Here is a 25,694-nt window from a genome sequence, read left to right as displayed (position 1 = left end):
ACTGTGAATGGCCTCAACATCATTAATCTCCACACAGACACACACACACACACACACACACACACACACACACACACACACACACACACACACACACACACACACACACACAGTTTCACAGTTGCCATGTCCGGGATTAGAACTCCTACCTAACTAGTATGTTACACTACAGCATTATACAGTTATCGCAAGCACCACCAAGCTTATGGAGCTGGCCCTTATCCAAAGGGTTATCTCAAGGTGACTGACATCAGCAGACTTGCTAAAGTAGGGGAATGGGAGTTGTAGTGACTGTGCATGGCCTCAAAATCATTCATATCCACACACACAGTATTTCACAGTTGCTATGTCTGGGATTAGAATTCCTACCTACCTAGTTTCTTATAGTATAGCATTACACTGTTATTTCAAGTGCCAAGGAGCTTATGGGGCTGGCCCTTGTCAAAAGGATTATTTCAAGGTGACTGACATCAGCAGGCTTCCTAAAGTAGAGCAATGGAAGGTGTAGTGACTGTGAATGGCCTCAAAACCATTCATCTCCACACACGCACACAGAATTTTACAGTTGCCATGTCTGGGATTAAAGCTCCTGCCTAATTCATAGGTTACACTACAGCATTATAAAGGTATTGCAAGCACCATGGAGCATATGGGGCTGTCCCTTGTCAAAAGGGTTATTTCAAGGTGAATGACATCAGCAGGCTTGCTAAATTAGGGCAATGGGAGGTTTAGTGACTGTGAATGGCCTCAAAAATCTTTTATCTCCACACACATGCACACTTTCTTAGTTGCCATGCCTGGGATTAGATCTCCTACCTAACTAGCATGTTACACTACGGCATTACACAGTTATCACAAGCACCACAGAGCTTACAAGGCTAAAACTTGGCCAGAGGGTTATTTCAAGGTGACTGACATCAGCATGGGCGCTAACATTGGCAATGGGAAGTGCAGTGTGTGTGAATGGACCATAAACAATTCCTCTGGAAACACACACACAACACTCGGTCACACACTACTTTACATTTGAAAGGACTGGGTATACAAATGCTAGATGAATATTGATCTGTACTATCATGTTATACAGTTATCACAAGCACCACAGACACTATAGGGCTGAGGGCTAACAAAAGCAATGTCTACAGTGATTGACATTGGCACATCATGTGATATTGGCCAATTGGATGTGTGGTAGGTGGGATAGGCTTCATGATGGAAATCTCTGTGTCACTGTCTGTCTCTCTCTTCCTCACATCTCTGTGTGTATGTTTGACATATTATAGTGTGTTGGCCTTGGATATGTGTGAGTATTCCTATCCAATGTGTGTGCAAAGCATGAATGGTGTGCAGTGTGGTGTGTGTGCACAGACGACAGCTACATATAATCCACTGTTGTTGTCAGACATGGGCTTCATTTCTCTAAGTGTAGGAGCATGCCTAGTATGACCTTCTGTATTGAGTGTGTGAACCCATTCTAGGTAGGCTGTACTCCAGTCCAGGATTTGGTGTTCTACATCTACAGTTAGCGACGTATTTCTGCAGGATATCTGTAGATAGGTTGACAATATGGAGTCACAGTGAAATATAGTGGAATACTGTAACTATTGTGTCTGTGCTGCTTGTGTTACATGGTTGGTGTTAGAAGAGATATTCAGACATGTACTGTTTTACATTATGTTGTATTATATCATCAACTACTGATAGATATACTTATTTACTCACAGTTATTTCCTGGGAAATACAAGATGAATGAAGCTGTGTCCAGTATTGTGGTCTGCTGCCTACATATTCTTGCACACTCATGCCATTCTGGAGGGGGAGCTGCAGACACTTGCTGATGGGTCTGTGTAAATGGTCCAGTACCTTGGTACTGTGATGGCTGAGGATCCCCTGCTTGTACATAAATCAATGTCACAGAATGGCCATATCCTACTGTGGCCATTCCTCTCAGCTGTAGAGATTCACCCTGGATACCCGGAGGCAGGGCTCATATATCTGATCAGTTCCCCTTCACAGTGTGGTTTACGAGCAGGTTTGTAGCTACCCATTACTGGGTTTGCAGGCAGGGGTAGTATGGGCACACAGAGTTTCTGACTTCATACACGCCATGATGTCCATGCTTCTACACCCCCCACTCTATTATTCTATCCTCTTACTAACATTATGCAAGTGATATATGAGAAGTATCCCTATAGTTGTCCCTTCATCCCAGCGGTATTTAGGGACTGGTCCACAGCTCATGCAGTAGGGCATGGTGGGCATGCTACTGGGATTTGTTGACATGACCTTGCATTTTTGTTCTGTGGACTGTGTTACTTGGGACCCCATGAGATAACATACATTAGCCGTACGGGTGAGGCACAGACCTTTGACAGAGAACTGTAGGGCATTTGGTAGTGATGCAGGCTATCTGTAGCAGGCCAGTGCATTCTGTCACTCCTACATTCCCAGGCTGTGAGCCACTGGATTCCCTAAGCTTTACCAGAAAGGCTCATCCAGACTCTGCTACACTTTGCTGTGAAGGAAAGGTTAGTTTGCTGTTATTTTTTGTATTTCTGTATTGCCTTTCTATATTTTGAATACTGTAGTTTGTTTTCTTTACCTTGTGTTTTGCTTGCATTCTGTTTAACAGCATATTAAAACTTCAAAAGAGACCACAGCTCTCTCTGTTCTGAGTCAGGCAGAATTTTTCCCTCCCTCCCACCCATTTAAGTTGTCTTGTTAAATACCACTGTCTTTCTAGTTGCCCGCCTCTTATGTTAATCTGACCATATATCTCATTTCTCTCTACTTTCACTGGCTTATGTGAGTAATCACAAAACCATCACTTTTGAAATCCCACCCTTCAATTATTTAAATTTATTGGCCATCCTACAGTATTTCATAGTACCAAAATACAAAAGTAACCACCCCTTTCAGTCCATCTTGCTGTTTTAAAAATAGTAACTCTCCACTAAACCTTAACTTTTTAAACAGGTAAAACTCAAGTTACCTACTTTCATATCTAACTTCTCTAGTGCACACTGCAGAGTGCATTCTTTTCAATCTTACCTTTAAGCATCCCTGTTACTAGCACTTTCTCTAATACCTAAAAGATCATCTCTACTTGACTCCAAGTAGACTTTTCTCTATCTGTTAAACCTAGCACTTGCTCCTACAGTACTTATTACCTTGATACGGCACTCTTATAGATAGCACCCCAAAAGGCAAACCCCCATTTCTCGGTCACCACGTCCCCGAATCTCTTTTAAAGTTTTTTGTCTAGTCCTTCTAGCATGTCGAGGGATCAGTTGCTAGTGTCCTCTCCTGCTCAGCTGGTGAACCTGGGAATATTGAGGCAATGTTACAATTGCCTCATGTACACAGACAACCCTCTCCTCCTCCCACAAAACACAAATACATGCGAGAGATGCAACTATACGGCCAAACTGCAGGCTGAGCTCTCTCAACATAAGACTGGCAAGACCAGTCAGGAGGAGAAGGTTACCACACACACTATAGACCCAGTCTCACATAGTACCATCACAACCTCAAATCATACACATAAACACACAAAGACATACTCGGCTCTGATCAAAAATCTACCAAAACAGCAGAGGCCACCAAAGCAGACACCCAAACAACCACCACCTCAGAACACAACACCTGCAACACATAGACCTCACAGTCAGAGTGTCAAACAGTCACAGCCCTTAAGGCCAAACACAATGCCAGACACACTAGTCATTGGTGACTCCATAGTCAGACACACTGACGCCCGCCACCAGACTGAGTAAGGAGAAGGTCACAGTAAGCTGCCTGTCGGGCGCTAGAATCCACCACATAACGCAAGCACTCAGGTCTCTCAACAGCAGGTACAAATATGACTCAGTCATTGTCCACGCTGGTGTAAACGACCTGAGACGTACCTCCTTGGACTACATGAAAAGAGACATTGAGGAGCTCTCTGATTATGTAGCCCAGGCAGGTATGACCCTGACCTTGAGCAGTATCCTACCTTCACCAAGAATGATGCCACAATACAGAGATAAGATGATCAGCTTTAACAATTGGCTTAAACTCTGGTGTTATTCAAAGGGGATCCAATGTCTGTCTGCCTGGGATGACATGCTGGACAAGCCACGCTGCTTCGCAAGGGACGGCTTGCACCTGTCACCCCTGGGACTCCGGATATTGGCAAAGGCTCTTGCCACCCCCATAGTGCCTTTTTTAGGCAAGGCTCAAATTCTAAACCTACCACCCTAGAACACAAAAAAGGAAAAAAACTAAGGGTAATGCTGCTCAATGCCAGAAGTCTAAATCTCAAAATGCACGCACTCAAGGCCCTTCTCAGTATGGAGAACATCGATGTCTGTGCAGTGACAGAAACCTGGTTCAAGGCTCCTGAGAGCACCCCAGCACTATCAGGTTTTACCTCTTATCATGCGTTCCGGCCCCAAAATCCAGACAATACCAAGAAAGGAGGGGGTATCCATATTCATCAAAGACACCCACACCTCAAGACTGGTGGCAACGCACGATGCATCGGAGACCATCCAGGTGCAATTAACCATAGGCAGGACTGCTCTGCAAATTGTAGCATGTTACAGGCCACCCTCACAAACTCAGGAACCTCACATGGCCTTCCTGAAAACACTAGAGGGGATAAATGTATCACCAAACACCATCATACTAGGTGACTTCAATTACCCTAATATAGACTGGGAACACTACTCAAGCCCAAACACCCTAGCCCAAAAGTTCCTGGAATTCATAAACTCAAATGCCATGGAACAACTAGTCACCATCCCCACAAGAGGAGAAAACATACTTGATCTCATCATCATGAACATGGGAGCACAATGTTCAACACCGGAAGTATACCCCTCACTGGTGAGATCAGATCACAAACTAATCTCGCTGGAGGTCCTCATCCCACCCCACCTGAAATAAAAAGACCACAGTAAAGAACTTCTCAAGCCGACTTCACACTTCTAAAGACTAGTGTGGTCTCCTTTAAGGCCCCGAGCCGACGGAAAACAGTACTCAAGCCGCTGAATCACTTACAAATGCCTTCTACCAGCACCTGCAGGACTGCATGGATAAGGCAATCCCAAGCAAAACAAAGACTCTTTGTACCAAAGGCAAGCGTCCACTCTGGTGGACCCTAGCCATAAACAAACTCTACAACAAAAGGAGGAAGCTACTACAAGATAGAGCAAAATCCTTAAAAGGTAAGACACCCTTGATCACTATAAGTAAAAAACTAAGAGCTCTCATAAAATCATCCAAAGCAAATTTTGAGAGAAAAATAGCTAAAGACTCAAAAGACAATCATAAGGCCTTCTTTAGCTATGTTAGAAACCTGGGAGGAAACTCCCAGATATGCTCAGAACTAGTTCAAAATGATGTGAAGATTACTGATCCTACAGACATTGCCAACATACTGGCTGACAGGTTCAGTGCAAACTTCTCCCCTCCCCAAAGGAGAGATATCTATACCAAGCGATTGCAGCCCCCAAACATCTCCAACGCCCAAGTGAGAACTGCTCTCTCCAAAGCAAAAACACAGCATCCATGGGACCTGATGGTGTCCCCGGCTGTGTGCTCCACGAACTCAACGAGGAATTAAACCCACAGCTAGGACAGCTGTTTAATCATAGTCTTACCTCTGGATACGCACTCCAGGAGTGGCGCACTGCAACTGTGGTCCCACTTCACAAAGGCGGTGCCTCCACCGACCCTGGAAATTACCGCCCATTAGCTTGACAAGCCTTATCTGCAAAGCCATGGAGAGGATCATAATGGACCTCATAAATAAAGACATAGGGAATTTGCAGACTTTGGATCCATCCCAGTTTGGCTTTGTCAAAGGCAGATCATGCCTTCTAAACTTGGTTGACTTTTTGAAACAGTCACCAAAGCCATTGATGAGGGAAAGGCAGTCCATACAGCCTACCTCGATCTGGCGAAGGCCTTTGATACAATACCCCACTCGGGTATCATTGAAAAACTCATCAGCTTAAATGTTAACCCATACATCACAAGATGGGTTGCAAACTGGCTGAGTGACAGAACCCACAGGGTCAGAGTTGCTGGCGCCATGTCAGACTCAAAGCCTGTCACAAGTGGTGTACCACAGGGCTCAGTCCTGGGCCCACTCTTGTTTGGCATCTACTTTTCCAAGTACAAGCAAACACAGGAGGGTTATTGCTGACAAAGTTTGCAGATGACTGCAAACTGGGCCATAGTAGAAAACACATCTGACACAGATATCCTTCAGAAGGGTCTCACAGAAACGGATAACTGGTGCCAGAGCCATGGCCTAAAGTTAAATGCCAAAAATGCATAGTCATACCCTTCGGGAAAAACAAGGTTACCCCTAGCTACCAAATAGGTGGCAATCCACTGAGTACAGAAGAAGTTATCAGGGACCTGGGGACCCAGGTTGATAGTAGTCTGTCATTCGACACCCATGTAGCTAAAGTAGTTAGGAAGACCTTCTACATTGCCCACCTTATCATGAAGGATTCTCATCTAGATCAAGGGAGGTCATAGTCTCCTATACTCATCACTCATCAGACCAATGATTGAGTACAATGCCCCATTCGGAATGTATCTGACCCGACACTTGCAGCAGCTGGAGAGGCCACAAAGTTCCTCACCAAAAGGATAAAGGGTCTCAAACATCTGTCCTATGCTGCCCGACTGAAAGAACTCCAGCTCTATTCAGTCGCTACCGCTTGCTCAGAGGTGACCTTTGCCTAACATACAAGGCCATGTCAAACCCAGATTTGATGAATATGCTTCACCTCAAAAATCTAGATCCGTCAGAGCCACAAGGGCGGAGACTTAAACCTCGACACGGCTATTAATAGGACGTGCTGGAGGGATAGATTCATCACCCAAAGACTCCCTATGCTGTGGAATAAAATCCCGGTATATGTGAGGCAGAGCACCTCGCTGGCCTTGTTCAAGAGAAATCTTGACCAATGGATGGGAGATCGCAGATATACCCCAGGGATTACCTCAGTGTCACTGCTCAACAGAGGCACAGCAAAATAATGGGTATAGTTCCCCATACTAAAGGGGTGGCGTAAGCCACAAAACTATGGGCTAGGCTTGTAAATGCCCTCGGGCAGATAGCCTAGTATGAAGTATGAACCTAAGTGTGTGAGGTCTTAATGGCAATAGTTCCTGTCCATATTAATCGATTGGACTGGATGCTGGCAGGGTGCTGCTTACAGCTAGGGACACACCTGCATTGGGCACCTCTTCAGCATGCTGCATGCTGTGGGTATTTTCATACAGAAGTGGGGGTCATACTGTACTTATTCCCAACAGCAGGGATATGACCTGTGATAAACCTGTGGCTGATGGTGGGGTGAGCAGTGCATGTGTGATATGGAAGCTTCTTGCAGCTGACTCACAGATATACCTGGGACATTCCCCTTATGCTGCCTTGTGTGGAGACATAGGCAGTCTCTCTCATTACTTCATAGCTGTGCCTTTTGTGGTTTGCCAGTGATTGGCCAGAATACATCAGTATTCCAATACTACACAGACAACTAATGTGCTGCTAACCTATATGTACAATTCCAAAGGTATGTGCAGTTGACAGTTACATTTTATGTACTCTGTCTAGGGTACTCTCACCTGTGTACTGCGTGTATGTCTGGGCCCACATTCATGGCATGTCCATCTTTCAGATGGTGACAAATATTGACATCTGGACAGTGAGTATGGATGACTGCTGAATTGGGTATTACTGAGATGCAATGTGGTTGGCACTGCAGTTGTCAGAACACGGCCTTAACATCAACAGTACTGGCCATAGGCCACCAACACACAGCCCTCCATGCCTACATGCTGATCACTTTCACACAATATAGAACACACAACAACTTAAACACACAGACCCCTGCATATTGTACACATGCAACAATCTATCCTGTAAATTGGGCCAGGTCAGGTAATCTGTGCTCCACTGTTATTAAACCCACATGTACATGTTACTGCATTTCTACATAAGATTATGGAGGGGGGCACACCTGACAACTGTAAACATTTGCTATGACTGTACTGGTATTTCAGGTACTCTGTTGGCTTCCATTTCATTTTGTATTTTGACCTATCATGCAGACTAGATGCATAACAGTAGAGTACAGATCTTAGGTTTTTTATTGACCTAAATTTCAGTTTCAGACTTCTTACCCTTCAGAACTAACATACAACTGCTAGACCTGTTGCAGTCTGTTTGTGTATGTCTGGAGGGCGGCTGTTCACCATTGCCATCAACTGGAGGCCTTAGCACAACCTTTATTTATGGTCATCTACACCTGTACTGCTTTTCACCTTGTCTAGTGCCACCTACTTTATTGACACCAGTATTTGTTATGGATTTCATGCTGCCCATATAGATGTCCACTATCTGCTGTCATCCCATTCAGCCACCCAATTCCCTTGCATGCTCACATGCATACCATAGATACAACTAGCAGAACATACTACTCCATTCAGCAATTAATAGGAAGAGTGATATTGAGGGTGGTGCTGGAGGGCTGACTATGTTGGATGCACATAGTACACTCCCTATACATGGTAAAACACAGGTAGTGTAATGCTTGACATCCCTTTTACTGTATGTGCGAGTCAGAGAGAAGTGTTATTCCCTGGGTCCCTACAGTGTCAGTGTATGTGCTATGCATTGCCTCTTTGCCAAAGGCTGGGCATACTAGTCACACCTCCTTCTGCCTACATGGGCAGGCTCAGGTTGTTCCTCCTCTGATTCCCTCTGTGCCTATGATGGCCTTGGCAATAGTGGAGGGCTGTGTGGCCCTGCCCCGTGCTCTTCCTGGTACAGCTATTTCCCCAGGATATTGCATGCAGCAGCTCTTGCACTATTCCTGTACACCATGCAGAGCTTGCTGAATCCCAGGAAATATGTGCACCACAATGTATTTTCCGATGCTCTCATCTCGTACAGACTTGTTTAGACATTGAATGAACCATATTGTTGATAAGGAAATCACATAGGTGTATACCTGTTATTCAGAATATTCTGAAATTATCCAATAAGGTACATGCTTTAGCAATAAATTAAATATAATACTTATCTGACGATGGACAGCATTTATAGATAAAGCAACTCATTCTTTAAGAATCTTGTGCCAGTTTGCATTACATAACAGTACTGCCAGTGGTACAGTGTGATTTATAGAGCCTTACCAACAATGCAATTGCAATTCAGAAATTAGCATAATGGATTTATGGTGATGTGCGCTGTTTAATAGTTTCTAAAATTGTGGAATGCAACTGAGTTTCTTGTTGTGTTAGAATAAAAATTTTGAGTAATGTATACAAATATGAGGCTGCATATCAGTAAGCCTTCTACATAACATACTTTTATGGCAGACATTCCATCACTGCATAACCAGGGCATCATAACCCATCTTTGCTGAGCATAGCTTGCATACCTCTCAACCTCTTAGTGCAAGAAATCTGGACCAAGCCTAAAATAATGGGGAAGCAAAGCCCCAAAAAATAGGGACATTTTAAATGTTGCTCTTATAAACTTAGAAAGTTGATAAAATAACAGAATGTATGTTAGCATGCATTTTCTGAAAGACTTGAAGCTTGAAACTCAGATGCATGTCATTAAGTAACACAAATTTTCTTTCCCAAATATGTAATACCAAATTTGCATATGTGAGTGTGCAATCTGTCCCTATGGTGATCTCCCCCCATCTAGAAAAGAAAATTTGTGTTTACTTCTGTATTTTTTTTAAACATTGCAAGCTGTGCCTACAATTTTTGGATGACATCTTTATTCTGCAGTGTCTGAATCGGTGCGTTGCATTCTGATTCAACACCTTATGCAATCACTGCGGACCATATGAAGACATTATTCAAGGGCCCATTATGCCTGCTGTTTTCTATAATTACCTGTAGCTCTGCAAGGCATCACATCAGTGATTAGCTCTTTGCATATAACATGCTTCACCCATCCCCACAATGTAAGGAATATAGTCACAGAGTACAGGTAAGTGATGCCACATCATGCCTCATAGAAGCACTATATCCATTCTGTCTGCCTTCCATGCTGAGATATGCTGGATCCCCTTGAACAAAACCAGTTAATTAACCAAGTGCTAAAAGCAGTTATTTTGTCCTTGCACTTTTGGCATCTTTCTTTGCAGGATAATGCTTAAGGCTAGTGTTTATTTGTCTTGGATACATACATGAAGAAATCCATCCCGTCTCTCTGCATCAATCCCAGGGTGGAGCAATTAAAATTATTAATCCCCACTTGAGCAACCACAAGGTTGTAACCATATTTAGGATGGACAGTCTTAGAACCCTATTCACATTGCAAAGTTTGGCACCTGAGAGGCCATTTACTATCAACCTTTCCTTTTCAAGTCTTGTGAGGGTAGATACTGTGTGCCTATATGCAGAGTCACCAATAAGCAAGGCTTTATATGGGAGAATGCAGACTTTGTGTTACTATCATATGGTTGTAGCTGTGATGACTCTATAGGGATGGTGATGCAGGTGTATCTATCTGTGCAGTTGTGGTTTTACATGGCTGTGGCTGGGTTGTGAGTTGTCTAAGAGACCATAGCAGTGACATTTTTACTACATCCACTTACATGGGCTTAGTAATAGAGGGCTTTGTAGTTCGGGTGTGATGTTAAACACCACTAGACACTGTCCTCAAATTTGAATAAATATTTGCATCTCACACAGATGGTGTCAGTGTTAGCTAAGAATATTTTATTTTATTTATTTATTTTACATTTGTTAACCGGGAAATTCCGACTGGACCAGGTCCATTTTCAGCGGAGGCCCGGGGAGAAAAGCTCCAACATCAAGTTATAGAAATACAGTACATCCAGCATAATACACAAAACAGGTTACATCATGTATGCTGAGCATAGTAATATAACAAGAATTAATAAAAACACTCCAGGTAAAAGATATAGAACATGGGTATAAAGACAAGGTCAGTCATACTTTGGTAAGAAAAGAAAATATATCAAGTAAGATTCTACAGTTAAAAGTACCCTTTCAGATGACCAAGCCTACAGGGGATCAGAGCTCCAGCATGTGATCAGAGAGGAATTTGGGGAGTTAGTAGTAGTATGGGTAGGGTTATGTGATACAAGGGCATAACCATGTACTAAGAAGGTGCGATTTGAGGGAGTTTTTGAATATGGATGTGGAGGGGGCAGTGGACACAGGGGAAGAGAGTTCCAATTTCTGGCAACGGTGTGGGAGTAGAGTGCTTTCCCTGCATTATTGTTAGCCTTGGTGATGGAGAGGAGAGATTTTTCACTGGATCTTAGGTATCAGTTTGTAGTATAGATAGTAAGTAGGTTGGATAATGAGGGGTTTTTTTCAGGATATTTGAGAATATTGTAGGCTGTGCCCAGCTGGTGATAGTTAAGTAGCTGTGGTAGCTCAAGCCATTTTAGTTCTTTTAGTGCAGCACAGTGATGGGTTCTATAGGTTGAGTTAGTAGCAAACTTGGCTATTTTATTGTAGCATGATTCTAGTTTGTCTAAGTCACATTGTCTGATTTGGGCTGCGTATAATAGAGTTGAGAGGAGGTGGCTTTGTGCAAGAGTGACTCTTGCTTTTTGTGAGAGAAAGGACTTATGCCTGTATAGGGAGCCTAGTTTTTTGTGTACTAGTTTTATGGTATGTGAGATGTGAACATCAAAGTGGAGATTATTGTCTATTTCAATGCCCAGAAGTTTGGTGTGGTTAGAAGGGGAGATGGTGGTGCCGTCATTAGAGGTTATGGTAAAGGAGAGGGTCTTTTTTGATCTATTAGGGGTAAATAGTAGCAGTTTTGTCTTTTTGGGATTTAGAATTAGTTGGATCCCAGATATCCATTTTTCTACTGAGATAAAGGTATCTTGAGTGAGTGTACATAGGGTGGTGGGAGATGAGGCGGAGCAGATCAGAGTTGAATCATCTGCATATTGTATGAGTGTGGCATGCTGTGTAGAGCATTTGAGGTTATTTGTGAAAATAGAGAACAACAGCGGGCCCAGTATAGAGCCCTGTGGGACACCTATGGTGGCTGGAAGTTATGTAGACAGAGTTCCTTTCCACTGGACTGATTGTTGCCTGTCAGACAAGTAGCTTCTGAACCAGGCTATAGTAGAGGAGGTGAAGGATAATGATGTTAGTGAGTCTAGTAGAATGGAGTGGGAGACCATATCAAATGCTTTTGAGAGGTCTAGGAAAATGGCTGATACATATTTGTTATCATTCCTGTGAAGGTTTATATAATTAGTGAAAGATAAAAGGGCTGTGGTAGTGCTGTGATGTGGATGGAAACCATGTTGTGTGGTAGATAGTAGATTGTGTGTGTTAAGAAATGTCATCACTTGCAAGTGGATGCATTTCTCAAGAATTTTGGATAAGGGGCAAAGGATGGCAATAGGTCGGTAGTTGGAGAATTCATAAGAATTACCTCCTTTATGGAGAGGAATGATGCGAGATACTTTCCAGAGTTTGGGTATGTAGGATTCTGGTATGGAGCGGTTGATAAGGATGGAGACAGGATATGATAAGGAGTCACTAGCCATTTTTAGGTATGCAGCAGGTATGTTATCAGCTGCTAGTGTGGTTGGCTTTGGTTTTAGGAGGAGTTTTTTGATAGTTGAGGTGGGCACTGGTGATAGGCTGAAAGAGGGGGTGGTGTGGAATAGGTTATGTTGTGACTGAGGTAGACTGTTTTTGGTTATTTGACTGGACAGGGCCAAGATGGATTTAGTAAAATGGTTATTAAATTGAGAAGATGTGTCTAGGGTATTGTTAGTAGAGATGGGTGCTGGGGTTGTGGTTTTGCCTGGCTTTAGTAGGGAGTTAATGGCATGCCAGAATTTTTGTGGACTATTTGAATATTTCCTTTGGGAGCTAAGAAAATAGTTTTGTTTGTTTATTTTGGATTCAGCCTTGGCCTTGTTTCTAAGCTGTTGATAGTATTGTCTGGAGCTAGGGGTTTTGTCAGTTTTCCAGATTTTCCAGGCTTTATCTCTAGCTTTTAGTAAGGCTCTGGTGTCTCTATTTAGCCAGGGTGTGTAGTTGGCTTTAACTCTGATCTTTCTGCTGGGAGCTAGACCATTAAGGATGTTAGAGAAGGTTGTATTGAAGTAGTCTACTGCCTGGTCTAACCCGAGTGTCCGTAGTGGTTCCCAGTTGCAGTGGCTTAGGACAGTATTTAGGTATCGTGGGGTAAGGTTACGGTCATCTCGTACAAATTTGTAGGCTACTGGTTTGGGTTGATTGGAGTGTTTCTGGAGTAGGAAGGTGGGGAGATGATCACTTAAGTCATCTGGGAGGCAGCCTACTGTATAGTTTTGTTTGGGATAGTTGGTTAGTGTCCATTCCAGTATGGATTCTCTCTTTGTTTTCTCATCTATTCTAGTTGGTTCTTTAATAAGTTGAGAGAACCCATATAGATTGATATGTGTAGAGGGGCTGCTGGAGTTACAGGTTGCCCAGTCAGTGTTAAGGTCTCCAAGTAGGATTGTTTCCTGAGGTAGATTGTCCTTTGTCCAGTGTAGGATGTCTTCTATTATGAGCGAGTTGTTGCCTGGAGGTATATAGCAGCATATTATATTAATCTTCTTGGTGTTTCTTATGGATAGGACAGAAAACAGGACTTCAGCAGTTTGAAAAGTGGGTGGTGTGGTGTGCAGGAGCTGGAGGTTAAGGGTGTTTTTAAAGAGAATGGCTACACCTCCTCCTTTCCTGTTTGTTCTATCAGATCTAAGTGTATTATACCCTGGGGGAAGAAAGACTTCATCTTGGATACTGGGTGTAAGCCAGGTTTCTGTAATGGCGAGTATATCAGGGTTGTAGTGGGCTATGAATGCATGTAGGTCTGTTAGCTTATTGGTAATACTTCTTATGTTGAGATTTAGGATTAGCAAGTCAGATGTTTGTCTAGCTGAGAGGGGACCTGGATTTGGGTGAATGTCACCAGAGGAATTTGCAGGAGTGTCAATATGTGTTTTTTAATATTAATTGTTTGCGAGCTTGGTCTATGAGAGTTTTTCTTAGTGTGATGAGATGGTGTAATTTTTGTTAGTGAGTAATATGTAGTTGTAAGATTTATGACTGTAGGGTAGATGTAGAAGTCTGAGTGAGTTTGAGAGGGTGGGCTAGTGTGGGTAGTGTCATAGCAGTTGTGCAACGGTAGATCTGTTTGTAAGGAAGTTAGGAAGGTTAGCGATAGTAGAGCAAGTGATAGGGATGTGAGTGTGGGTAACATGATACTACTTTGAGTGAGAAGTACAACTAGGATTCCTGGTTGGTTGTGTGTGAGGGGAGAGTTGTGTTGCCTGGGAATGTGTTTTGGGAGTGGGATCAGTGTGGGATATAATTGGATTGGGGGGTGGGGGGAGGTAGGATGAGTGGGTTGGGCTAGTTGTTAGGAATTAGGGGTTGGACTACTGGTCAGGTGATTAGGGTTAGAATAAAAGGAGAAGTAGTGGGGGTGGGAATAGGGGCAGGGGGGTGGAGCAAGCCCGAGCGCAGCGAGGGCGAGCGAAGTGGGCTAACACCGACTCGAAGTGTTTCTTTAGGCTTTGGTAAGTATGTAATGTTAGCTTAAATTGTAATATGTTCAACTGAAATTTTAACTGTAATTTAATATGTTTGCACGAAGTTATAGGCTATGTTATGGGCACACAGTATAATTTTCTGACATTCTTAAAAGGATATAGAATTAAAGCTGGGGTTAGTTACAGATGAAACAGGAGAGGAAATGAAATGCTCTTTTATAGATTTGAGTATTTCTCAAAAGAAACTTGACTTTAGTTGGGGCACTAACTGGAGAGCAATATACAACTGTTTAGTCCTGGTGATGTACTCATCAGTACAGAGGTTTGACTAAGGAACTATACAGCAGAAATGTACTAATACACTCACTAACATTTGTTTAAGTTAATGCAAGTAAGGTATTTTACTGTCTGGACACTTGGAAGTTAAGCACCTACATTAGTATTTAGTCTTTTTAGTTGCAGGACAAGTGTCTGTGGGTGCCCAGTGCTCAAGAGAAACAACTGAAATTTCTACTGCTTGATATGGGGGGCAGAGACCTGCTTGACCTGAAGGATGGTTTGGATTACTGAAAGAAAAATAGAAGAAAAAGGTAAGAGAGCATTAGGTTAAGGCAGCACATACTGTGTGACCAGTCAGATTGGATTTTTGTTTAGCAATAGTCAATAACAAAAACATCAGGCAATGGTTATTCCTGCTTCAGCACCTGATAACATAAAATATTTTCTTATGGCAACATACAAATATAAAATGTAAATATAGAAAGCAGTCCTCTACTAAATTAAGCAAGATACACTTTCAATGTATTTAAAAACTAGTCAATGCAGTTAGACAGAGCAGTGAAATGCAGCATGTGAAATAGCCCTTCTGGCTCTATAACAGTAAACAAGGAAAATAGAACATATCTAGGTGCATATGTGACAGCAGTTCAGTAAGCATAATTATCTAAAGGCATCCTGCAGTGTTAAACATAACAGAAACATATAGTATAAGCTGTTGTACAAAAGCATTATGAATTAAACCACAATAGACAGCATACCTTAAATGCAAAAAGTACAGTTTTGTACCTACCATAAATGTAGATGTTCGAGGATCTCCATTGCTGCAGTCCTGACTAATGGGGTACTCCGCTGCCCTCCATCGGCCCGAATACCAAAGGGCTAGATCTGGCGTCGGTCATGGCGCCCGAGACTGACGTGGTGTCAGTATAAATGCGCATGACCGACGCCATAACTTTAGTCTTTCTTGCCTCAGATGTCAGAATGCAAAAATAAAACACCACCCAAAACCCCAATCTAAAAAGAAAAGGGGAAGGAGGGAGGAAAATTGGACTGCAGCAATGGAGATCCTCGAACATCTACATTTATGGTAGGTACAAAACTGTACTATGTTCTGTCTCCCATTGCTGCAGTCCTGACTAATGGGTAGAATCCCAGAGCCACGGAAAAAACAAAAAGGGGGTCGGACAACTAAATAGCCTGAGGAGCTGCAGACATGCCCTGTAAGACTGCAGTGGCAAACCCAGCCCTAGACGTAGAATAAAGAGGCAAATGATAATGCTTCGTAAAGGTATGTACAGAACTCCAGGTAGCTGCCTCTAGAATGTCTTTAGTAGCTACCCCTCTTAAAAAAGCAGTAGATGTGGCCGTAGCCCTAGTAGAATGAGGCCTGATCCCAACTGGAACCTCTTTACCATGATGAGAATAACAAAAAGCAATACAATGGCCAATCCACTTGAAATAGTTTGTTTCGAGACAGCCTTTCCACGGAAGTCACAGCAAAGAAACAAACAACTGATGAGAACTTCTGAACTCTTTGGTTCTGAACAAATAATATCGTAACTGCCTATGTACATCCAAAGAATGCAAAACTTTTTCCCCTTCAGTTTGGGGTCAGCATAAAAAGTAGGCAAATGTATAGACTGGTTCAATGCCACATTAGAAACCACTTTAGGCAGAAAAGTAGGATTAGTACGTAGGAAACTCTGTCCCTGTGAAAAATCAGAAAAGGTTCCACTGCCATGAGAGCCTGTAATTCAGATACCCTTCTAGCAGAAGTAACAGCCAACAAAAAAGCAGTCTTCCAAGACAACAACTTCAAGTCAGTCGTAGCTGCAGGTTCAAAAGGAGGCAGAGTCAGCTTCTCCAAAACAAAATTAAGATCCCAAGCAGGAATAGGAGCCCTCCGTGGGGGTCTTATATTCTTTGCCCCTCTCAGAAATTGTTTAAGCAATGGATGTGAAAATAAAGGAGGGTCACCAGCATAGTGAGCAGAAATAGCTGCAGCATGCACTTTAATAGAAGAGAAAGACAAACCCTTGTCCAATAACATAGTCAAATATTGCAATGTACAACTCAAATCAGGCAATGTGACCTCAAAGCCTTTAGCTGAACTCCAAAGAAAAATCTCTTCCATTTATCAGCATAAACTTTTCGAGTACTAGGACGCCTGGCTTCCAAAAGAACATCCAAAACTTGTTGAGGGAGCTGAAGGCCCTCATTCTCTAAAACTGAATGTGCCAGGCTGTCAGGTGCAGGGATCGCACCCGGACATTGAGAAAATGATTGTTTTCTTGAGACAATAAGTGAGGAATCCGTGGTAATGGCCAAGGGGCCTCCCGAATTAAACTCCTCAACAGAGGGTACCAATGCTGACGAGGCCAATCCGGTGCTATAAGGATCATGCACGGTTTGTCCCTCCTGACTTTCAACAGGACTTTTGGAAGAAGAGGCAGAGGAGGAAAGGCATAAAGGCATACACGTGAAGGTTGCTCCAACTGAAGGATAGTGCATCTATTTTCCAGGCTTTCGGATGAAACAGCCTTGTGCAAAACAGAGGTAGTTGGAAATTCAGAGGAGAAGCGAACAGATCTATGTCTGGAGTTCCCCAAGCCATGGTCAACTGACGAAACACCTGAGGATCCAACTTCCATTCGTGAGGATCCACCATTTGTCTGCTCAGAACATCTGCTAACGAATTTTGTTCCCCTGGCAGAAACTGTGCTCGAAGAGTGATGTGCAGATCCAAAGCAGTTTCCCATAACAGCATTGCTTGTCTGCAAAGAGGGTAAGAATGAGTTCCCCCCTGCTTGTTGATGTACCACATGACAGTTGTGTTGTCTGTTCGAACCAACACCAGTCCCGGAAGCAGATCCTTGAATGCTTTTAAGGCAAATTGAACTGCCAGCATCTCCTTCATATTGATATGCAAGTGAAGCAACTCCGGGGGCCAAAGGTCTTGAATCCATTTTCCTTTGAAATGAGCACCCCAGGCTGACTCCGAGGCGTCTGTCGTTAATATCTGACTTGCCTCTGGTTGGGTCACAGAGAGTCCCTTGTTTAGGTGACATTCCTGAGCCCACCACACAAATTCCTTCTGGATGCAAGGAAGAATCCGAATGACAGTGTCCAAATCGTGGCTGTGTTGAGTCCAAACGCTTTTGAGATACCATTGTAGCTTCCGCATATGCAGTTTGGCATTGGGAAGTACTAGAATGCAAGATGCCATGAACCCCAAGGCTTGAAGGACTGTCCTTGCAGTCAGCCTGGACAGGACTGAAAGCTGTAGGAAGTACTGGTGAAGATTTCTTTGTTTGTCCGGGGTAAGAAATGCCATCTGAGTCGCTGTATTCAGACTCACACCCAGAAAACACATCTCGTGAGGGTACTAGACTGGACTTTATTTCGTTCACAGAATACCCCAGGCATCTGAAAACTGTCATCACACACTGCAGATGTCGAAGTAGGTCGTGCTTGTCTCGAGCCAGTATCAAACAATCGTCCAGATAGGGATAAATCTGAATTCCCCGTAGTCTGAGAAAAGCTATTACTGGAGCCAGGACTTTCGTGAATACCCTGGGCGCAGTAGATAAGCCAAAGGGCAATGCAGAGAACTGATAATGCAAATTCCCAGTCCGAAACCTCAGGAATTTCCTGCAACTGGGCCTGATAGGAATGTGAAGATAGGCCTCCTTGAGATCCAAAGTCACCATCCAGTGATCCCTGCCCAGCATAGGCAACAGCTGTTGCAGTGTTAACATCTTGAATTTCGGAATTTCTAGAAAGGTGTTTAGAATGGATAAATCCAGAATGGGTCTCCAAGTATTTCCTTTCTTTGGCACTAAGAAAAGACGGGAATAAAACCCTGTGCCCCTTTTCATGAAGGAACTTCCTGTATTGCTCCCAACCGGAGCAGAGAAGAAATCTGTGCCTGTGCTTCCAATTTTTGCTGATGAGGCACATCCGGCATACAGAAAGGGGGAAAGTGTGAAAATAAAATTTGTAGCCTCGAGTTACAATGTCCAACACCCATTTGTCCTGGGTAACCAAATGCCAATTTCCGTTGAAAAGTCCCAGTTTTCCGCCCAGAGGAGCTGCCAGCAAAGCAGAGTCCGGCAGCCGAAGACACAGGTCATTGGGTCTGCTTCGAAAGGACTGACCCTTGCCCTCCCAGCAGAAGGGGTAGAGGAACTCAAAGACCTAGAAGTAACAGGGCCCTGAAAGGAAGCCCTACCTCTACTACGCCTCGACTTGCCTCTAGAGCGAAAATCCGAGAGGGAAAAGACCATCCCTTAGCAGGCCAATTCCTATTGAATTTAGGAGGCTGAACCTGTAAAAATTCCTTCACTGTCTGCATAGATTTAGCTTTTTCCTCCATTTTTTCAAAACTAATTCCACAGGAGGGCCAAAAAACATCAGACTGCAAACGTGCATCCTTAACTTGAGCTTTAACATGCTCCGACAAGGACTGATCTTTAAGCCAGGCATGTCTGCGAACAACAGAACTAGTAGCAGCCACCCTGGAAGAAGCTTGTAAAGCATCAAAACCACACTGCAGAGAATGCTTCCCAACCTGGTCTGAAGCATGCACTAAATCCTGAAGCTCCTTACAGTCAATACCTTCAGCTAAAGCATCCACTTTACATTTCAATTGACTTAACAAAAAATTCTGATACTTGAGCATATGAAACTGACAATTCAAAGCCCTCATAGCCAAAGTAGAAGACGTATACAGTTTTTTACCCCACCTATCCAGGGCCCTAGCATCTTTGTCCAGAGGAACTGGATTCTTAACCACAGAGGCCTTAACGCCCTTGGGGCCTTGAGAAATAGTTTCAGGATCAGCCCTAGGGCTCTTAAACAAGTACTTGTGAGCTTCCGGAACCCTGTAGTATCTATCTGGTTTAACAGGGCCAGGAGGCAGAGAATCCGGGTTAAGGGCAGCCTCAGAAAACACATCCTGAACAACATCCAGTACAGGAGGAATAGCCAAGGGCCTGTGCTGAGGCAAAACAAAATTCTCTCAGCCTTTTACGAGAATCAGAATAATCCTGGCCCTCCCATTTGAAATGTTCCCTCATGGAATGCAAAGTTTCAGAGAAAGAAAAATCTTCTGGAGGGGACGAGGGAGAAGCATCCTCAGCCCCGAATCAGAATAGGGAGGAAATCCTGAAGGCTTTCCACAGAGGAAACAGACGCAATGGAAGACAGAACCAAACCCACCAACTCTGTCTCTTCCCTGGGCCTCTTCTGAGGGGAGGCATGGAACCCTAATTAAAGAAATCAAATCTTCAGCCATCTTCAGCATGTGCTTCCTAGGAGCTGGACCCTGGGGAAAAGCACCAGAGGGGCAGATTTGGACTTAGAATGGCCTTTGCCTAGAGAAGGAGGAGGCTTAACCACCCTACGAGGAGGGAGCCACAGACAACAGAGGAGCACCCTCAACCTGGCCTAACAAAGGAGAAGCCACCCCTGTAGTAACAAAGGCTCCCTTGACACTCAGGCACACCGTCAGAAAGAGCCACTGAAGCAGCCAGTGGCTCAACAGGACCGACGTCCGGAGCGGACGCCCCATCCTGCTTGGACCGCAAAGACTTTTCTTTGCGCTTCCTAGAAGAGCCAGTCGTCGGAGAATCCGGCGGCATGTTGTAATTACAACGGTTACCAAACACCAGCCTAGCACAGTCCAACCGACGTTTAATAGTACGCTTATTAAAAGTAGCACAAAAGCGACACCCAACAACGTGCTCAGGCCCTAAACAAGGAATGCAGAGTGAATGGTAATCCCTATGAGGAATCTGTTTCCCACAAGAAATACAGTTATTAACTTTTTCTGACATCCGACAAGAATGAGACAAGAAAAAGACAAACAAATAAAATGTCCCCAATGGGGTACTTAGCCCAACTTGGTCTCCGGTCTGAAACTCGAAAACCGACAATTCCAGAACGCCGAACGGCACTTGCAAATTCTGCTTCTGCTCAGGACAATGCGGCAAGAAAGACTGGAGTTATGGCGTCGGTCATGCGCATTTATACTGACACCACGTCAGTCTCGGGCGCCATGACCGACGCCAGATCTAGCCCTTTGGTATTCGGGCCGATGGAGGGCAGCGGAGTACCCCATTAGTCAGGACTGCAGCAATGGGAGACGACGAACATCCTTACAGTAGGATGATTACACACCAAGGGAGACAAACAGCTGCTGTTGGATTTGAAACAAAAAAACAAAATGGCACCCTGGGTTTAAATTACCTCAGGTTATCCAATACAGAACAAGAGCTGGAGGAGGGAGGGGTAAAGACTAGAGGGAAGGAGAAGGCTAGCCAATGGTTAAATGAACTCTGCAGACACTCACTGTGAAGTGCAAAAGGAATAGAAACCACTCATTGAACCTTAAGAAAAGGTATGCTACTGTGCACAGTCACTCTACTTTATACTATAAAATCAAGGCAAATGTCGACATTATCCAATTTACCCTGACAATTCTTAAAAGGATATAGAATTAAAGCTGGGGTTAGTTACAGATGAAACAGGAGAGGAAATGAAATGCTCTTTTATAGATTTGAGTATTTCTCAAAAGAAACTTGACTTTAGTTGGGGGGGGCACTAACTGGAGAGCAATATACAACTGTTTAGTCCTGGTGATGTACTCATCAGTACAGAGGTTTGACTAAGGAACTATACAGCAGAAATGTACTAATACACTCACTAACATTTGTTTAAGTTAATGCAAGTAAGGTATTTTACTGTCTGGACACTTGGAAGTTAAGCACCTACATTAGTATTTAGTCTTTTTAGTTGCAGGACAAGTGTCTGTGGGTGCCCAGTGCTCAAGAGAAACAACTGAAATTTCTACTGCTTGATATGGGGGGCAGAGACCTGCTTGACCTGAAGGATGGTTTGGATTACTGAAAGAAAAATAGAAGAAAAAGGTAAGAGAGCATTAGGTTAAGGCAGCACATACTGTGTGACCGTCAGATTGGATTTTTGTTTAGCAATAGTCAATAACAAAAACATCAGGCAATGGTTATTCCTGCTTCAGCACCTGATAACATAAAATATTTTCTTATGGCAACATACAAATATAAAATGTAAATATAGAAAGCAGTCCTCTACTAAATTAAGCAAGATACACTTTCAATGTATTTAAAAACTAGTCAATGCAGTTAGACAGAGCAGTGAAATGCAGCATGTGAAATAGCCCTTCTGGCTCTATAACAGTAAACAAGGAAAATAGAACATATCTAGGTGCATATGTGACAGCAGTTCAGTAAGCATAATTATCTAAAGGCATCCTGCAGTGTTAAACATAACAGAAACATATAGTATAAGCTGTTGTACAAAAGCATTATGAATTAAACCACAATAGACAGCATACCTTAAATGCAAAACCTTACAGTAGGATGATTACACACCAAGGGAGACAAACAGCTGCTGTTGGATTTGAAACAAAAAAACAAAATGGCACCCTGGGTTTAAATTACCTCAGGTTATCCAATACAGAACAAGAGCTGGAGGAGGGAGGGGTAAAGACTAGAGGGAAGGAGAAGGCTAGCCAATGGTTAAATGAACTCTGCAGACACTCACTGTGAAGTGCAAAAGGAATAGAAACCACTCATTGAACCTTAAGAAAAGGTATGCTACTGTGCACAGTCACTCTACTTTATACTATAAAATCAAGGCAAATGTCGACATTATCCAATTTACCCTGACAATTCTTAAAAGGATATAGAATTAAAGCTGGGGTTAGTTACAGATGAAACAGGAGAGGAAATGAAATGCTCTTTTATAGATTTGAGTATTTCTCAAAAGAAACTTGACTTTAGTTGGGGCACTAACTGGAGAGCAATATACAACTGTTTAGTCCTGGTGATGTACTCATCAGTACAGAGGTTTGACTAAGGAACTATACAGCAGAAATGTACTAATACACTCACTAACATTTGTTTAAGTTAATGCAAGTAAGGTATTTTACTGTCTGGACACTTGGAAGTTAAGCACCTACATTAGTATTTAGTCTTTTTAGTTGCAGGACAAGTGTCTGTGGGTGCCCAGTGCTCAAGAGAAACAACTGAAATTTCTACTGCTTGATATGGGGGGCAGAGACCTGCTTGACCTGAAGGATGGTTTGGATTACTGAAAGAAAAATAGAAGAAAAAGGTAAGAGAGCATTAGGTTAAGGCAGCACATACTGTGTGACCAGTCAGATTGGATTTTTGTTTAGCAATAGTCAATAACAAAAACATCAGGCAATGGTTATTCCTGCTTCAGCACCTGATAACATAAAATATTTTCTTATGGCAACATACAAATATAAAATGTAAATATAGAAAGCAGTCCTCTACTAAATTAAGCACGATACACTTTCAATGTATTTAAAAACTAGTCAATGCAGTTAGACAGAGCAGTGAAATGCAGCATGTGAAATAGCCCTTCTGGCTCTATAACAGTAAACAAGGAAAATAGAACATATCTAGGTGCATATGTGACAGCAGTTCAGTAAGCATAATTATCTAAAGGCATCCTGCAGTGTTAAACATAACAGAAACATATAGTATAAGCTGTTGTACAAAAGCATTATGAATTAAACCACAATATACAGCATACCTTAAATGCAAAACCTTACATTAGGATGATTACACACCAAGGGAGACAAACAGCTGCTGTTGGATTTGAAACAAAAAAACAAAATGGCACCCTGGGTTTAAATTACCTCAGGTTATCCAATACAGAACAAGAGCTGGAGGAGGGAGGGGTAAAGACTACAGGGAAGGAGAAGGCTAGCCAATGGTTAAATGAACTCTGCAGACACTCACTGTGAAGTGCAAAAGGAATAGAAAAGTACAGTTTTGTACCTACCATAAATGTAGATGTTCGAGGATCTCCATTGCTGCAGTCCTGACTAGTGGGTACTCCGCTGCCCTCCATCGGCCCGAATACCAAAGGGCTAGATATGGCGTCGGTCATGGCGCTCGAGACTGACGTGGTGTCAGTATAAATGCACATGACCGACACCATAACTTTAGTCTTTCTTGCCTCAGATGTCAGAAAAAAAAGAACACCACCCAAAAACCCCAATCTAAAAAGAAAAAGGGGGAAGGAGGGAGGGAAAATTGGACTGCAGCAATGGAGATCCTCGGACATCTACATTTATGGTAGGTACAAAACTGTACTATGTTCGTCGTCTCCCATTGCTGCAGTCCTGACTAGTGGGTAGAATCCCAGAGCAACGGAAAAAACAAAAAGGGAGGTCGGACAACTAAATATCCTGAGGAGCTGCAGACATGCCCTGTAAGACTGCAGTGGCAAACCCAGCCCTAGACTTAGAATAAAGAGGCAAATGATAATGCTTTGTAAAGGTATGTACAGAACTCCAGGTAGCTGCCTCTAGAATGTCTTTAGTAGCTACCCCTCTTAAAAAAGCAGTAGATGTGGCCGTAGCCCTAGTAGAATGAGGCCTGATCCCAACTAGAACTTCTTCACCATGATGAGAATAACAAAAAGCAATACAATGGCCAATCCACTTGGAAATAGTTTGTTTCGAGACAGCTTTACCACGGGAAGTCACAGCAAACGAAACAAACAACTGATGAGAACTTCTGAACTCTTTGGTTCTGAACAAATAATATCGTAACTGCCTATGTACATCCAAAGAATGCAAAACTTTTTCCCCTTCAGTTTGGGGGTTAGCATAAAAAGTAGGCAAATGTATAGACTGGTTCAATGCCACATTAGAAACCACTTTAGGCAGAAAAGTAGGATTAGCACTAAGGAAACTCTGTCCCTGTGAAAAATCAGAAAAGGTTCCACTGCCATGAGAGCCTGTAATTCAGATACCCTTCTAGCAGAAGTAACAGCCAACAAAAAAGCAGTCTTCCAAGACAACAACTTCAAGTCAGCCGTAGCTGCAGGTTCAAAAGGAGGCAGAGTCAGCTTCTCCAAAACAAAATTAAGATCCCAAGTAGGAGTAGGAGCCCTCCGTGGGGGTCTTATATTCTTCGCCCCTCTAAGAAACTGTTTAAGCAATGGATGCGAAAATAAAGGAGGGTCACCATTATAGTGAGCAGAAATAGCTGCAGCATGCACTTTAATAGAAGAAAGACAAACCCTTGTCCAATAACATAGTCAAATATTGCAATGTACAACTCAAATCAGGCAATGTGACATCAAAGCCTTTAGCTGAACTCCAAAGAAAAAATCTCTTCCATTTATCAGCATAAACTTTTCGAGTACTAGGACGCCTGGCTTCCAAAAAGAACATCCAAAACTTGTTGAGGGAGCTGAAGGCCCTCATTCTCTAAAACTGAATGTGCCAGGCTGTCAGGTGCAGGGATCGCACCCTGACATTGAGAAAATGATTGTTTTCTTGAGACAATAAGTGAGGAATCCGTGGTAATGGCCAAGGGCCCCTGAATTAAACTCCTCAACAGAGGGTACCAATGCTGACGAGGCCAATCCGGTGCTATAAGGATCATGCACGGTTTGTCCCTCCTGACTTTCAACAGGACTTTTGGAAGAAGAGGCAGAGGAGGAAAGGCATACACGTGAAGGTTGCTCCAACTGAAGGATAGTGCATCTATTTTCCAGGCGTTTGGATGAAACAGCCTTGTGCAAAACAGAGGTAGTTGGAAATTCAGAGGAGAAGCGAACAGATCTATGTCTGGAGTTCCCCAAGCCATGGTCAACTGGACGAAACACCTGAGGATCCAACTTCCATTCGTGAGGATCCACCATTTGTCTGCTCAGAACATCTGCTAACGAATTTTGTTCCCCTGGCAGAAACTGTGCTCGAAGAGTGATGTGCAGATCCAAAGCAGTTTCCCATAACAGCATTGCTTGTCTGCAAAGAGGGTA

This window comes from Protopterus annectens, chromosome 1.part2, assembly GCF_019279795.1.
Source record: "Protopterus annectens isolate FY-2018-M chromosome 1.part2, PAN1.0, whole genome shotgun sequence".
NCBI classification, from domain to species: Eukaryota; Metazoa; Chordata; order Ceratodontiformes; family Protopteridae; genus Protopterus; species Protopterus annectens.
This window is presented reverse-complemented; position numbering follows the sequence as displayed.